Source organism: Amblyomma maculatum, chromosome 2 (genome assembly GCF_055883805.1).
Source record: "Amblyomma maculatum isolate TAMU_Amacu chromosome 2, ASM5588380v1, whole genome shotgun sequence".
Lineage (NCBI taxonomy): Eukaryota > Metazoa > Arthropoda > Arachnida > Ixodida > Ixodidae > Amblyomma > Amblyomma maculatum.
The window spans coordinates 151,844,083-151,849,924 of record NC_139345.1 but is presented as its reverse complement, the minus strand read 5'-3'; the positions used below and the strand labels follow the sequence as shown (position 1 = coordinate 151,849,924).

General features: G+C 47.8%; 1 pseudogene; it reads right to left on the bottom strand.

Moving 5' to 3' along the window:
- Positions 1 to 3,218: 3,218 nt before the first annotated feature.
- On the bottom strand, positions 3,219 to 5,117 carry LOC146200185 (uncharacterized; annotated as a pseudogene).
- Between the last annotated feature and the right edge of the window lie 725 nt (positions 5,118 to 5,842).

Here is a 5,842-nt window from a genome sequence, read left to right as displayed (position 1 = left end):
GACAGATTTTAAAAGATTCAAATGTTCATGATTCGTTGAAGTGAGTGAGAGAGGTGTGGGTCGTGCCTGTAACCAATTCATTCGTTTTCTGTCTACACACTTGTACCATAGCTTTTAAAACTTGGTTATATCGAAAAGAAATTTATGTAACATGGCGGACAAATTGTTTCCTGTGCAACAAATCAGAAATAATTGATCACATTTCATAGATTGCAATAACGCTATCTTTTTGGGGGGACGTGTTACAGTGTACCGTTAAAAAGAAGCTTCTTCTTACACCGCAAGGCATAAGGTTCTTGCCCGTTGATGACCATCCACTACCATATGATGCCATATTCTTATTAGGACTGCACTCTGTATGGCGCAGTGCTATGGATTCTTGCCATTGCGGCACTGCAGCTTGATCTGTGTATGAATACTTGAGAGCATTGTAAAAATCCATGAAGTGGTTTAACATACAGACTTTGTTGCTGAAACTAAGTTCGTGTTTATGAAGCTAGCACAAATGAAATGACTCCGTTTTTCAAGCCCGCAAATGGCCTGGCGAGCTTGTCAATGTATATGTGCTGCATATTTTGTAATTATGTAATACAGCAATAACGAAAAACAAATGGCTGAGGCTTAGCTTGGTTAAGCCTGGTCAGATGCGAATCATATTGATTGCTAAACTCGGCTTTCCATGGTTACACTTGGCTAAACTTTTCATTCCTTGGTTACACGTGTTTTTACACGGTTTAAACTTGGAATGCACAATGTTTTCCCATCGCATAAAACTAGGTAATAGCATGACGCGTTCATCTCTAATCTAACTGTGTTACCGACACACACAACGAACATGTCGTCCCCCAGGCCAACGATACTCTATTGCCACTACGCGAATATGTACGCAAAGCAAAAGCTCTTAGAACACCGACGTGCTAAAGGAATCAACGATTTTGATTTCTTCGGCAACAACACGGTCGTATAGGAAAGCCTCCCCGTAAACTACCGTGTCCAGCCGGCTTGACGTGCACCAACGGTCGTTACAGAAAAGGGCGGAAGCGATAGAAACAATATATCGGAGCAAACCCCCAAATGAAGTTGCCTACGTAGATGCGGCAGGAAACAGACACAGTCGATACATGACCATAGCGGCGGTAGATGGGGGAGGCACCCTCATCACGGTGGCTACCATACTAGGGAAAGAAACCGAGATAGCGGAGGAAGCTGCGATAGCGATCGCTTGCGTTGGCACCAAAGCTAGATATATTATTAGCGACAGTGAAACTGCAATCCAAAATTTCAGTAGGGGGAGGGTAAACCCCCTCACCACCAACATTTTAACACAAGGAGTGATTGATAGGACGATCAACATCATCTGGACCCCGGCGCACGAATCTGTCAGCGGTAACGAGGCGGCCCACAGTGCAGCTCGAGATCTCTACCTCCGAGCTGTACAGGATGGCTCGGCTCAGGTAGAACATAATAGAGAAGGGCGATTAATTTCGTATCAAGACATTACAGAACACTACAGGCAATGCCGGAGGCGTTTCCCCCCACCAAACACGGCGTTAAATAGAGGTCAGGCAATGGCGTGGAGACGCCTGCAGACTGGAGTGTACCCAAACCCAGCACTAAATAAACATATCCGATCGGACTGCGAGGACGATAAATGTAAAAAGTGTGGGGCGAGAGGAACCCTCGACCATATAATTTGGGAGTGCGCTTACTCCCCAGGCAGGGCGCAAAACATTAGCAGTAGGGAAGCCTGGGAAACCTTATTGCGAAGCTCGGACCCTGAGCTCCAACTCACCGCCGTCCAACTGGCAGCAGAGGCCGCCGGCGAAACCAAACCGGCCAGCATCTAATGCGACCATCCCGTGCGGCTGGGCCGCTAAGTCCCCTCCCCCTTACAGGGGGTGAGACAGAGCGGCCCAGGCGGTGTGGTCCTTCTCTGTTGGACAATAAAAGTTTTCAGCAACATCAACAACAAACTGGACCCCCGTCTCTTCTCTGTCGTAACGTCAGCATATCACGTGGTGTAACGTCACCTTACCACGTGGTCCGCACTGCGTGCAACCGCATCCGACGGTGCGAGCGACACCGGCTTTTCTGCGGCACGAGCTCCTTAACGCTACCGCGGTAATAATGTCAGTAGTTTCCGCTTGGGATGCACTTCGGCAACCGAAGAAAACCGTCGCCGCCACGCCAGGAAGAAGGGGGGGGAGGGGATAGACGCAGCAGTGGCGAACGGTAGTGGAAGGAGCACACGCATTAGTCGGAGAACATAATTGGTTCATAGAAAGCGAAAGGCGCACCTTCTCTCTCACTTGTTTATGTGGACACCTGAACTACGCCGTAAGAAAAGGGAGGAAAGCGGGAGTGAAAGTGGATAGATAGACGTGATGAAACAAACAGCGTTAAAGACTAGGACAGAGGTCAAGAACAAACAGGACATCCGCTGACTTGCAACTGAAGTTAATTGAAAAAAACACGGAGGCCTGCGCGTCACGTGACGTGACGTAGGCTACGTCACGACGCGGAGGCTGATGGCGCTCCTACCGTTCGTGGCCGTGGCGTCGCCGGCGTAGTGCGGGCTGCGTCGCGCTGCGCTTGTAGCTCCCATCGTTTTTGTGGCAGGCGCGATGTCTGAAGGTGCGAGATTCGTAAACTACGAAAGAATGTCTCATGCATTTATGAATGTCAGCTGGTTTCTATTTACCGCAACGAACATCGCGAAGCAAGCGGGTGGAGTAATTTTGCATGTGGCCTGTTACTGCGTCATATGAATGCATCATGTATGCGCCTGTGCGCATTCTTGAGTAGTTTTATTTTGTTGACAAGAGCAGCCCATTAATGCGATCGGTCATGAATGGGGGATGCTGGTTTTTTTTTTTTTTTCATGGTCACGTTTTTGTTTCGTGGAACTGGTACGTGATTTAGTGCCGTCTGTTAAGCACTGCTAATGTAACGCTATTTGTGAACTGTAAATCTTAAATGATTTTGAATCATATCAAGCACCATTACCACTTTATTTTGGTTCATTATATTGACCACGTACCATTAATATTGTTGTAGCTTTTGAGAGATTGACATATGCTTTTTCAGGCAGGAAAGATAGGCACGGGGGTCGAGGAGATGGTTGCAGGTGGAAAAAAAATGTTCATCACAGCTCTCGAAGGGCTAAATTGATGCTGCAGATTACGATACCCTTTTGCTATGAAACAACCAAACGTGGATAACAGGGTGACCCAAGCAATGTTTATTTACAGTTAATATCTCTCAACTTTTTGATAGGGGCTCCCTTATAGCAGGCACTTAATTTAAGACTGTCAAACACCGTTAGGGATGAATTCAAATATGGTTCACTTTCATTTACAATGTTCAGAAACATTGTGCACCTGTCGTTGTGTATTATAGTCCACACATCTGAAACTGATGCAGCTTGAAGGCACGCTTTCATCTGCTGACGTGTTGAAAAATGGTGCCTTTCTTCTTCCGCTTCATATGACGCAACAGATTCTTGAAGAGCCCGAGCAAGTCCTGAGGACTCCTGTCGGCATCTCTTGATATCTGGCGGTACTCTTGAGCTTTGTTTTTTCTTCGTGAGATATGTAGGGCACCCAGGGAACACGCTAGGCACAGACCCAGGTCGCAGGCGTGGCACAGGCAATGACACCTCTATCACTTTTCCTGTCTTCCAGTCAGTATACGACGTTGTTCGTTCCAAGCAGGAAGGGTCGAAGTGAACAGCACAGACCTACAGGAATGCAAAATATGCGTGTGAGGGACATAGTATCAGTGCAAGAAAATTGCTCTCGTAAATGGCAAATGCCCAAGCAAATAAATTAAACCAGCAATTTATGAATTTCTACCATTACATTCTTAGGTTCCCTTTTTCACTCATATAAAAAACTGGCAAGTTTACTACCACAAATGTGACCTTTGTGTAAAAAATAAGCAATTTACTGGTTCCTTATTGAAAGTAAACCTGGCAACATTTGCTCAAACAACGGCAATACATCGGTAGTAAAATCTAAAACTTTCCAACGGCGTGCTTTTTTCAACGTGCCGCATATTTAAAGTTTTACGCGAAAGTGTATACAACTCGTTCGCCCGAAAAGCCGCCGGCGTTGTAGTTCGCACGATCACGTCGGAAATAATCGGACGCTGCATGAAAGGCGCGATTGAGGCGTCCACCGAGATGCTGTGATGCGAGAGAGTTACTGCACCCATCATTTCCTAAAAATGTCGGTTGAAATGTTCACCGATATGTCGAGATGTGAGAGGTACTGCGCCCTTACCTTTCTTGATAATAATTGTGGATATGGGAAAGGAAATGGCGCAGTATCTGTCACATAGTTCGTTGGACACAAAACGCGTTTGTGGAATCGGCGTTCGGAGAAGCGTCTTCAGAGCGCAAGCAGCGTTCCGGTCGAACGCTCACGATGACACACCGATGCTTTCGCGTTATTAGCACGTAAGCAGTCTTAAGCCCTCTGAATTTTTTTCCCCTTCAGGTTACCTTCTGCACTGAGGAATTTTGCATCAAAAACTCCTGCACCTCTGAGAGCTTACATATTGACCACGCAATAAATAATGTAACGCGAAGGGAATATATTTACATAAACTTTACAAATGAGTCAACCGAGGCAGCGGCAACAGAGAAGGTTGTAGCCGTACTTCATACAGCGGACATTACGGCTAACAAAATTAATACTTTCTCTCAGCACACATGCCAACGCTTCATCGGACCATTCACACGCATGACATTCTTGGTGAAACGAAATCGTTTGAGAAAAATGAAAACTAAAGAATCATTGAAAGCATTCTTACCTTGGTATATGAAGTTGGCACGAAATTCTTCCTCGGAATAGCGCGCAACCACTTCTCGAAGGTGTCTTTCTCCTTCGGAAAAGAAAACACTTGAACTTTCTTCTCAACATTATAGTTGCCGGCACGCAACACTTGTTAGGCATTGCAGCCGTCGATAAACGCACATGGAAAACGCGCACAAACGCCGATGGCGAGCGATTTGGTCGAGCGCAACAGCGGCGTTCACATTGCTACCGGCGGCGAAGCACTCCAGGCACCGACTGCACGGCGCGGCAGCGGAGAGGGGCATGGCGAAGTGACCGCCGGCAGGATGTGACGTCATATTTTTGGGCGCAGGCCTGGAAGTTATAGGAGGCGTTGGCTGGACCCCCGTCTCTCCTCTGTCGTGACGTCAGCGTATCACATGGTGTGACGTAGCATTCCACATTCTTTGCACGGCGTGTAACCGTCACGAATGGCTGTGGTTTACATCTAGCAATATGCTTCGCATAAAAATGCCGGGTGTGGTGGAGTTGTTTAAAGCACTGTGCTGAGGATTCAAGGAATGGAGGTTGAGGCTGTAGGAAGAAGAAAACGAAATGCACGACCTGCTACTGGCTTTGTAGCTGAGCCACCTCCGCTGCCTCGTGCGGACAGAAGAGAGAAGGTAGAGAAGAAAAAAAAGGAGAAGAAAGCGCGCCGCAACAGCCATTATCCACCACCTAAGCGGTGGCGGGTGCAATTACGGCCTACAACAGTAAAAATTCGGCGGCAGGGTAGCCCCCGCCTTGCCCCGCCGGGGTGGCGCAGTGGTAAGACGCCCGACTACTGTGCCGGAGTTCCCGGGTTCGAACCCGACCGCGGCGGCTGCGTTTCGATGGAGGCGAAACGAAGTGGCGTCCGTGTGCTGTGCGATGTCAGCGCACGTTAAAGATCCCCAGGTGGTCGAAATTACTCCGTAGCCCTCCACTACGGCTCTTCTTTCTCTCTTTCAACTTTCATTCCCACCTTCCTCCCTTCCCTTACGGCGCGGGTTGGGTGTCCACAG